At 42.4% G+C, this 11,681-nt stretch overlaps 1 protein-coding gene across 3 annotated transcripts in view; it reads right to left on the reverse strand.

The window, feature by feature from the left end:
• Window positions 1–9,938, reverse strand: part of RERE (arginine-glutamic acid dipeptide repeats) — a 201,214-nt gene extending 191,276 nt beyond the window's left edge. For 2 of the 3 annotated variants that reach the window (XM_030463521.1, XM_030463520.1), the window contains exon 1: window positions 9,871–9,937. The gene's annotated coding sequence lies outside the window, so the exon portion shown is untranslated. Of the gene's footprint in view, window positions 1–9,870 lie in introns of all 3 variants that reach the window. The other variant, XM_030463519.1, reaches the window with a different exon arrangement.
• Between the last annotated feature and the right edge of the window lie 1,743 nt (window positions 9,939–11,681).

Consider the following 11,681-nt stretch of genomic DNA (forward strand, 5'->3'; position numbering starts at 1 on the left):
TTAATGTTGTTTTTAAAGCATTAAATAGTTATTTCATGGCCATTTCAAATAGGAAACATGTAAAACATTAACAAAGTTAATGTATTTTCTGATTAGCAAAATAAATGGATATTAAAAAATTAACATTTTCCTATTGTACAACATCTATAAAAGCTTCAGAGAGAATGACCAAGTATCATCACACCTATTTCATAAGTAGAAAAAATTCCAACAAGTTGTTCAGCTGGAGGTTATTCAACAAGCTGTATTTTAGTTGTCTGAGTTTTGGGGCTTCTTAAGTGCCTGGAGCACATCTAAATTCTTGTTATGAATTAACAACATGCAATCTTTCCAGTCTCTTGTTGTCTACTTGTAGCATAACCCTGTATCATCTTCAGGAATTGTATATATGTCCTAATTAAAATATCCTTGGGATTTAATACAGGAAATATTACATTTCAAACAATGTTATGAACAAGAGGCCTCATTCATTAATAATCCCTCACTGTCTTTGTTTCTATTCCAGAATATCTAACATGTGCACTAGGCCCTCAGAAAAGTCCCAGTAAGGAGAAATGTGAATATAACTTAAAGACTCAGAAGACTTCACTAAACATACACAAAAGTAATTACTTTCACATCTTAATAAACTTGTACTTTGGGACAAAAGCTATGGAAGTAGTTATTTGATGAATAATTAGTGTAGGAATAGAATATGGTTCTCATTAATTGCAGGCAGGCAGTGTGAAGAGCAGTGACATACAATGAGAAAACAAGTGGAGCCAGTTTCATTTTTCATATATTACAGACATGGAAAGAGAAGCATGCAGTGAGACAATAAAAAGCAACAATAAAAGACTAAGTGTATTCAACATGAGAAGCAGGAAATAAGAGTCAAATTCCTTTTTCCAACTAGGAGAATGAACAGATACACTGTTTACAGAACAGCTGGACAAAGGCAGCCCTGGAAGGTAAGGTGAGATAGTGAGGGAGACTCACAGAAAAAGAAACAAACATACTCAAATGCTCACATTAATCACTAAAAAAGAAGAAAAGCAGCTAGAATCCCAAAGTCTACAGCAGGGAAATTGGCATAGTTATGAAAAAATATAAGCAGAGGTACAAAAGAAATGTTACAAGCCACACTTCAACTCACCTGCTAAAGGCCATGTGCCATACAGCAATATATCCTAGCACCTCCTTATCAATTAGTGAAGAAAAAAAAAGAAATAAAAAGGAACCCAAACCTTAACACTACCACATCCAGCACCTACTGCACTCCCACAGTATCTCACAACTCCAATGAAGACATTCAGTCAGCAACCAGAACTCTTCCAGTAGGTCAGAAGGGAACTTGGATTCTGCCAAAGTCTTCTTCCAAGACCATCTGGTAACAGTCAACTTGGCCCTTTTCTAATCCAAATATTATTCAGACTTTCATCCTGAAGTGTCTGCACTGCAACCCCTCCTCAACACTAAGAGACTGCCTGTCAGCAGGAAAGCCCCACATCCATATTCCTTTGATGCACATTAGGCTGGTTTATTTGCATCTCTGCCCTCAGAGAACTTCCTTATATCACCATCTCCCTGTTTCTTCCCAAACATTCACACCTTCACCAAGGTATCTACATTTGCCACTTGTGACTAAATTCATTCAATTAAAAGCTTAACCTTTGAAAGCAAACCTCACTCCAGCTCTGGCTTGCCTTAAACAGCTTTTCTACTGTCATCAACTGAAAGCCTTCGACAGCTTCTGCCTTGAGTTCAGTTGAATTAAGCAGCAGGGAATATAAAATTTACCATGGAAACTGAGTCACAGAAAACACTATGAACAAGAAAGGGAGAGGAGGTTTCCCTGATTAACCACAGATACAAGGGGCAAATCACAGCAAGTTCTCAAAAAAATAAAACAGAATGGATTTTCCTTCACTAAAAACATGTCCACTTTGATTTTGTTCCCAGTAATATCAAATTGTGTGTGAGAGAGATAGCAATAAACCTTTAGTTCAAGTCTTACAAATAAAATAAATTACAAATTAAATGCACAGCTCCTACTAGATGGCCATTTGACACGCAGCAATCTTTAAATTTATGGATACCTTTCAATTCATTCTATCACTGGGTAAATTTTCTCCTCTTAAGGGTTCACGTTAGAAGGCAAGTAGCATAACTCAGTGGTTTAAGGGGCAGTCAGAGGCAGGGCTGTTAAGTTTTGTGACAATGAATGACCTTGGAGACATATATTAGATTTCCTGCCTCTCATCCCTAGTTTGTACAAATGACGATTAAGCGTTTAAGTCTCCTGCACTGACCTCATTAGAAGAACTGTAATGGAGACACTGCATCCCTTGTTATATGATACGTACCAGTCTGGCACAGAGATACCAGGTACCAGAAGAACACACAACTATGGTGTTTTGTTCACCTGAAGAACCTGTGGTTTTTCCCATTTTTAAATTTACTAGAGAACAAGGAGCAAGGCAAAGCTTTCTTGCCAGGATCATGAAGGATACCAGGTCAAATCCTTAATCCACCAACTTCACCAATATAAGTTGATATTTCAGTATTGCGAAGTTTCTTTCCTACTTGAGTTCTAAATAATCCTGAAGCTGATGCACCTGAACAAGAGGTGAAACATCTGCATTAAAGCTATTACAGACAGAGAGGGTGGAACAAAAAGTTGAAAAAGAAATACAAAGGAAGGCACACAGAATTCCAAGAGACAGATGGAGTTGGTTTTCTGAGCAAGAAAAACTTCCAAACAGATGAGCAGCACTATTAAAAAGAATAATAATTAAAAATACCAAAATCAAACAAACAAAATCATAGAGTAGAAGACAGATATTTAAAAGCAGCTCCCTTCAACTCCCAAGTTTTCCAAGCTCGGAGCTAGTCTTCAATTACAGGCACAGGAAAAAGCATTTGATGTGTGTCCACCCTGCCACCATGAAGAATCCTGCATGCCAAATAATTGCTCTTAATTCAAAGCAAATCTGAAAATCCTGATTGCCTTGGCATCATGATTTTGTACTGGGTGTAATTTCTTGGAGAAATACAACCCATAAAGCACTTAAAATTTTATAATGTACCAGCACTTTCTTCTCTCATATTCATGACTTTTTCCATGTTAACATGCATGACTGGATGAAGATTCCTAAATCAAGGAAAGACAGAGGCACTTTAGCACCGCCACCATGTCTTCCAGCCCCTTGTGATTGTTGGTATCAGCAAGCTAAAGTCATATACACACTTGTTTAAGATTTAGAATCCTTAAGCACCTATTTAATAAATTCTATATTCAGCACAAAGCTTCTGATCCCCTAACACCCTATAATAAATAGTTAATTACTAGCTGCATTTGCCATTTTTCTTTAAACTGGTTGCCAAAATAGTAGGCTCTGACAGGAACAATCATATTCTGGTTTAATTCTCTATTCCACCCCACCAATACACCCATGTCTAGATCAACCTGCTTTACACATCAACACAACCACATCATTATCATAAGTGCTCAGGTTGAAAACAAGATTCAGTCTTATGTGCTGCCTCCAGACCATAGTGACTTCAGTAGCAGTAAAGAAAAGACCCCTCTCTGGCATCAAAAGTCTGACTCAATGCCTTTAGCTGCAAATCTAACACTAAATGTCTACTTTTCACTACACATTTTAGCTCTCCCACAGTCTATACAAGCGTCGAACTGTTTCTCCCTTAAAGGAAACAAAGCCTCTCTTCAACACAGCTTCTGCTGCTAACATTACAAATATCTTTTGTTATAAATGTGAAGATACGAGCTAAAACAAGACAATCTGTCAGTTCATGCAATACACAGGTGGTTCAGGAATGAGTAGTACTGCACAGGCTGCTGACTCAAGGTATAAATGCAGAGATGAGGTCCCATGAGTCACAGTCAGTAAGTGCCCAGAGCCAGTTCCTACAGGAGAGAAGCAAACAGGGCTGCTTGAAGTTGGGAAAGAAAACTGCTTCCTCCCCTCTATCCTGTCACTGGGAGCAAACCTTTGCTGTGTACCTCACATACAGGAACATGAACAGCAGCTTATCCTACACAAACTCATAAATGTGTCCCAACCTCACATTAATAATATAGATATATAGGTTTTCATGACATGCATGACCAACAATCCCCCCTTCTAAACCGATCCCCCCCTTCCATTACCCTGAGCACCTTCAGACCAGCAGGATTCTGTGTCAAACCAAACAAAAGCTTGGTTCTCCAAGTCTTTAGTTATGATTTATCATTAATACAAAACTCTGCTCCTTAATGCTTTTATGGTTGGCAGAATATATGACACAAATGTTGCCCCTATGTATTTTACCCATGTTGCCTGCTCCCAGACCAGCTGATCACTAAGAATGCTTCCTAACAGCTCCAAAGAAAGGAAGATCTGCAGGAAGATGACCCAAGTGCCCAATAACTTGTGTTTCCAGCCCAGAACAATTAGTCACACCAAAACCACACAGACAAAGGAGAAACTGCCCGTCAGCAGACAGAAATATTTACCAGCACTGGATGACAGACCTTCCTTTATCTTTCTTTAACCTGGTTTCTCAGAGAAAACCAGCTTCCATAATTCACCTCAACTGCCCCCCTTTTCAATTCCCTTTATCCTCTCATTTCATGCCAGTAACTTCTGGTGCATGAGTTTCAAGCCAGCCTGCCATGACAGCCATCTCAGCAATAACCAACATTCCTGAAAGTTTTGTGCAAACCAGCAGATGGAGAAGGGAAAAAAAAAAACAAACCAACAACCAACAACTCTAATTAATTACATCCCCACCAAGGCATGGCCAGACAGAAACCAGCATTTTAAGTTTTGCTTGGCAGCCAGCTCATCCTTAGGCACATCCATGCTACTTGCCCAATCTGCAAGGAATGGCTCGGGAAAGGAGGAAGCCCTGGGGATGAAGAGGACAAACTGCAGGACTTCCAAGCTCCTCTCCTCAAAAGAACTACTAAAACAGAAGCTTCATTAGTATGGCTGGTAATGGAAATAAATATACACTAGAAACTTCACTGCATGCACCAGAAAAGATCACATCCACCGTTATAAAACAGGCCAAAACTGACTCTCAGTATCAGGAATTGATACCACCATGATAGCATTTCTTTTCTAATTAAGACAAATAGATTAAATACATAAATTAACTAAGACCTCAAAATTAATGAGCACTCGTTTTCTTCCACTTATCTTGAATCTTAAAGCAGTGAACTAACCTCTCATTCGTGTTCTGTCAGAAGAACAAAAGACAACCTACATGTTCAAAGCATTACCTGGTTTTCAGGAGCTCAGTCATAAAAATTTTTTTAATCTAACAAATTTATGCATATCTAGGAGATCTACATTTCTAGAGTTGCACTTTTAACAGAGTTAAGATGCCAAATACAAATGCAACCCTTTATGCCTAAAATTCAGAGAAAGTGCTCTAATACAGTGTATTTCATGCACACACTTCTAGCAATTTCACAGAAAAAGGCCATCATTATCCCCATTAGGCACAGAGGGAAAACTAATGCTTGTATGCAAGCTAGTTTCACTTTTCTCTAGGTCAGTATACCATTTGGGATGTTCAGTGAGCTAAACAGAAATATTAATAATAAAACAAAATAAAAAAAACCAACCAAACATCTATTGAGACTGGAATAGTCAGCTAATATTTCAATCTGTTTTTTTCAGCCACTTACAGCAATTCCTTGCCCCAGTAGCCTGCTAAATCAAAAGGAGTCAGTCCAGTATTCATATCTTGTTTGTGCCTTTGTTCATACATCAGCCTCTCTGAAAAGAGCAGTTGGGCACAGCTACCAACACTATAAAAGCCTGTGTAAAATGCTGCTGGCAAAGCAGCCTGAAGAGCACAATACCCCCTTGTAGATCCTGCTCCCTAACACCTCCTATCACTCCAAGAAGGGGCAAGATTTTCTTCCTAGCAACCTACTGGAAAGGCCATTTCCAAACTGCCTCTGATCACACTCCCCTCCTTCTGACACCTTCCACCCCACCAATCCCAATCTCCCAAATCTTCCAAACCCTACTGCAAGAAACCAACTGAACAGCAGTGGAGCACAAGCTTCATTTCAAGAGCTTTGAAAAAGCATGCTAAATAAACAGGCCTCCAATCAATAGGGCTTTTGTTCTGCTTTGGTTCCAAGATAGGTCTTTCTTAAAAATACACCCTATTTTAAGCCTATTGATTTAAATTTAAGCTCTGAGCTAAAGTCAGATACTCTGCATCCCTTTAAGTCAAGCAGGGTAATTTGTTTAGACTTCATGCAACTGAAACAACTGGGATATATTTTCATTGCAAAACCAGAGTGAAAAATAGATGAACCTTAAAATAGCCTAACCAGGATACCAGCCTAAAAAAAAAACAACAAAACTGTACATTACAAAGTTAAGAGTTGTTTGGGTTTTGTTTTGGTTTTTTTTTGATGGTCAGCTCCAACTGTGACCATTCCTTTTAAATCTATGTATTTGCTCACACATTTCAGGATGACAGAATAACTGTTTTCCAATTGTCACTATTTTTTAAACTACATATTAACTACAATTTGAGTACAGTATTTGTATGCCAGCAACACAGAGCCTAACATGTTACTGAAGCTTACAGGGTCCTCAAATATGGCACGTAATGAAATCAAAGCTACCCTCAGGCAATCTTAATGTACAAAAAGCTCTGCTGAGAGGGTAACACGGGTTCTGCTGTGCCATTACCCAGCCAGTAACACATACTTGCAAAATCTACATGCTCATAGAACTCTTTTTTCCTCCCACTCCCCAAAGTGAAATAGCTTCTTTATGGGCAAAACAACTACCTGGTATGGCAAGAACAGAGAGATACATTTTGTAGCTATGATAGTAAATTTACAAATAGCATGTTATTAAAAAAGTCAATTATTAGACTGCAACACCAGAAGGCCATTTTTCTCACCTAAGGTGTAATCAGCATTAAGAATTACACACACCATCTCTCTTCACATTCATGAATGTTGCTAATTATTAGCCTTTTGCTGCAGTAGCATTTAATCTATAGACACAATTCCACAGGATGGTCTTGTGCACACCTACAAACCCCCCCACAAAGGTAAAACAAACCCCTGGACATAAAGAAATCACTACTGGTTAATCTAGCTGTGTAATTACTGTTTAAGGCAGGTCTGCCTCTCCTAGTTCCACTTACCTTTTCTGCCTGAGAAATGCTTTACATTTTGCAGAGGGATATCAAGAGCTTTGTCCAGATGGAGAGTTATTCCTCTCTCAGTCACTCCACAGTGCAAATTCACATGCCAAAAGAATCATAAAGCCACAGAGAGGCAGCATAAGGATTTCACTGAACCTCTCTGTGAACTCAAATCGTAGCATTCATGCAGACAATAGGCTACAACAGGGTTACAATTACACCTAGCCTCACCAAAGCTATGCAAGTGGTAGAAAAATAAAATCTTGAAAAAAGAAAAAAAAAAAAAAAGTGTTCTCAATCCAGAGGCAATCACCACATTTTATTCAAGCACAAAAAGTGAAGTCCTTTACCTCAATTATACACTGAAGTTAGCCAAGGACTCAGAAGCAAAACTTAAGAGGTCTCATGACTAAACTGTGACAGTCACCTATGTACCACAGGGTCTGGCCCACTGGCATCTTCTCCTTAACACCGACATGTTATTCTTTTACCCCTTCTGCTGGTTAAAGCTATCCATGAGCTGAAGGAGATGTTACCATTCCTCAAGAACCCAACCTACAGACCAGAACAAGCCCTTCTGCATCCAGAAAGGAAACCAGGTACCCACCAAACCCAACCTCTGCACACTTGCTTTGCCTTTTGCCATCCCCATGCATTTACCAGGGTTCTCCCTTGGCAGCAGCCTCCAGACCAAACACCCCGAAGCTAACACACAAATCTGAAGAGGAGAAACTTTGATTTCAAGCCAGCTGAGGTTTTGATCCGGAGGGGGGGAGGGAAGGAGGAGAAGGTAAAACATAAAAGAAAGTTGAGAGGGGTTCAAAAGAGTGTACTTCCGAGTCTCACCTCATGTGCTCCCTCTCTCTGTATATATTCGCTTACAGACAGAGAAAGCAGCAGAGCCAGCACTGGGAGGGGAGGAGGAAAGAACATACAGAATGTTTTGGCGCCCTTTAGCTTCTCCTTAACTACCTTGCTTTTTTGCAAGGGTAGCAAAAGGCCACCCTGGGGAAGAGAGACAGAGGTAAAGAACGGGAAATATTTTCTTTCACTTTTTAAAAGAAAAAGATACAATGCTGGAGCGAGAACACGGTCCCAAAGAGCAGAGTGTACAGCAAAGAACAATGAGCTCCAAGCCTGGGCATTGTGTGCATCTACCTCCTCTGCTTCCCTCCCGACCTCATCAGTCAAAAAAAAACCTCTAAAATCACTCTTCATCCACACCAGGCCACCAAAGTCAGCCCCGGTTCACAGCTTATGGTACAAACTCAAGGAATAAAACCAAAATAAGACATATTTACCAGAAATGCTTTTATTGTAATGTAAAAGCTTCCACCCCTCTTAACCACCATTGATTTTTCAATCCTAAGGGAGCAGGGTACAAAAAAACGGGTGCCTGGTAATACTAGAACTAGAAAAAAATCTTACATACTGCACATTAATCAGAAAATTGACACGCACCTTTTACAACCACCAACTACTTGTTTAAATACAGTGTTCATTTTTATATGATTAATATCCATATGTAAGAACAGGCACACTGAATTATGTTCAGGTTTGTTCTGAGGAAGCATTTTTACTAAATTGTGACAATAAAAAATAGTGGCTGAGGCTCCTCATTTCTGTCACACTGGTACACAAGCAAAATTATACCTTTGATTTCAACAATCGGTCCGTGAAACTCAGGAGTAAACAGACATCACCCTGCTGATTGCATCAAAATGTCCTGAGCTTCTAATCTCCAAGAACATTACTGCTTCGAGGAAAAACTCGGCATAACAAGTCAGTAAATCAAAATAACTGTAGCCAGTGTGTAAAAATAAATCTCAGGAAAACGACACTCCAACAATGAATCATATTGTTTTCTTCCCAGTAATTTCTTGAACAGGCAGTTTCTGCAAATGAAGCCTCCAGTGTTGTCTACCTCCTACTACTTTTCTGATTCTGGTCATCTTCTTTTCACAGTTTAGAAAGGGAAAAGGAGGGGAAGAAGGAAAAAAACAAAACAAAACAAAAAAAACCAAAAAACAAATCCACCCCTACGTTACTGAAAATGTTATGATTAAACTCATTTGCATAAAATATTCAAAGTTCCATACCTACTACACATAGAAATGAGGTAGGAGAAGAAGCTTTTTAAACATCTAAGTCGAATTCTTCTCTGGGTGCCTATTTATGTTAAATATTTGCCAGCCTTAGGTTTATTTGGGAGGTTATCAAGTTAAACCTTGCCTGAGCGCCCTTCCTCTATTGAGCACCAGAGACCCAACACCCCAGCTACAGAAAATAATAATAATTAAAAAAAATACAATAACAATAATTTTCAAATCATCATAAAAAAAAACCAAACAAACAAGACAAACCCCAGCCCCTGGGTGCATCCTCCCCAAGCCGGAGCAGGCAGGAAGGAGCAAGCAGAAGTCTGGCAGACTTCATCCCCACACACCCCCCACCCCATGGTCTCAAGCCCGCAGCCGCGATCCCCCTCCCCCGGAGCCTTTCCCGCCTCCAGCCCCGGGCGTTCATCCCGGAGTTCCTCACCCCGCGCCTCCTTTTCTTCTCTCCCAGACTCATTAATCCCGATCACCTCCGGGCACACCGAAGGGAAGGGCCTCACACCCCCCACACACACTCCCCAGTCTCGCCGCCACAACAAAACCCCGGCCAACCCTTCCCCTTTTCTCGGCGCCCACCTACCTCCGCGGTGCCTCACACCATCCACGGCGGCTCCGTTTCGCTGCCGGGACAAAGCGGCGGAGCGGGAATGGGGCGGAGGTGACGGGGAAGCTGCTGCTCCCCTCTTGCCCGGGCGGCGAGCGGCGAGCGGCAAGGAACCGCGCGGTGCCTCAGGAACGGCGGCTCAGGGGCATTTTAAACAAGGAGAGACAAGGAACGGGGCGGCGACCGGGCCCGGAGGAGCGTGGGGAGGGGGGAAAGGAGGAGGAGGAGGAGATGGAAGAGGAGGAGGAGGAGGAGAAGGAGGAGGAGGGGCGGCGGCGGGCTGGGGTCCAGGCAGCCGGGCGCTGCCTCCGCCTGCCTTCCCTCACGCACGCACGCACCGAACGGGCACTCGGCAACGCAGCCAGGCCGGAGCCGCATGGCAGTATCCGGGCTCCTGATTGGAGGAGGAGGAGCACCCCGTGACCCGGCAGAAGGCCGGGACCAATCGGCGGAGTGGATGGAAGTGATTTAAAAGAATAGGGGGAAGGCGGAGGGGGGGTCGGGGGTGCTGAGGCGACGGTGACGGTGGTGGGCCCGCCCGCTGCCACAAAGGGACCCCCGGCATCCCCGGACACCCCCTGGGGGGTTGTGTCCGGAGGTTCAGCCATGACATGGGGGACGGGCTGTAGGGAACAGGCTGTAGGTTGCCTCCAGCCAATGGCTTGCTCAGCAGGAGAAAAGAACGTGGAGGCTGAGCCCCACGGGGCTGTCAGGGCCCCAAGGTGCTGTCAGAGCCCCAGCATGGGCCAGGCCTGGTTCCGAGAGGCAGCAGCCCAGGGCTGTGCTGCCTCATTGTGCATCGTGTCCCTCCCCTCTGAGGCTGTACCAGCCCAACCTGTGCTTTTGGGAGCTTGTCCTCCTTTGGGAGCTCTTGTTCTCAACAAGGAAGCAGTGATCGGGGCTATGGGGCTATCTCAACCCTAAAAGAAAACATTCAGCTTTGCACAAATACTTAGCTGTGCTATGTCTATGGGGAAATGCATCCCAAGGGGAGATGAGACACCACCATGGTTTGGGGCTCTGGCAGAAGCTCTTGGCCATGCTGTGGCTCCCATCCGTCAGATCTTTTAGCCCCACACTCCAGTCACATTAAGTCCCTATCTCTGGCCTTGCATAGAAAGTTTATGCATGAAGAGCATTGCTAGATAAAAAGCTGATGATGCTTCTTCCCTGGCAGTGTTGAAGGTTGGATGGGGCTTGGAGCAACCTGGCCCTATGGGGGGTGTCCCTGCCCATGCAGGGGTTTGGAACAAAATGATCTTTAAGATTCCTCCCAACCCAAACCATTCTATAATTCTGGGATTCTTCTTGCTCTGTCTGGGGAGGAAGTCATCACAACAGCAGAATGCCAAACAACAGTTAATAAAATACTTGGCCACTTGGGAGATTTTTAAGCAGCTTCATCTCAGAGCCATCACGTAGTCAGAAAAGATAACACAAAGGTACCAATGCCAAAAATAGAGCAAGCTTGCTACTTAACATTAACCTCACCTTCCATCTGCAGAACACAGGCCAGCAAAATAAATCACATGGCTGTGAAGCAAGTCACACATTCTTCCCAGGGATCTGAGAAATTTCATGTGGAATTCTATCTTTTTTGCAAAAAGCACCAGGATATGTCAGGACAGATTTTGCCCTCAATTGCACTTGTATAACCCCAACTGTTTGCTGTCTCTGTAAACTGTCCTCATGGCTGATTCTAGTAGTATCACAGATGATAATTTGGATGCTGTTAACATTATTGCCTTTAGCAGGGGGACATGGGAACTGGTTTCACTGAAGAGAAA

The sequence above is a fragment of the Calypte anna genome, chromosome 21, assembly GCF_003957555.1.
Source record: "Calypte anna isolate BGI_N300 chromosome 21, bCalAnn1_v1.p, whole genome shotgun sequence".
Taxonomy (NCBI): Eukaryota; Metazoa; Chordata; class Aves; order Apodiformes; family Trochilidae; genus Calypte; species Calypte anna.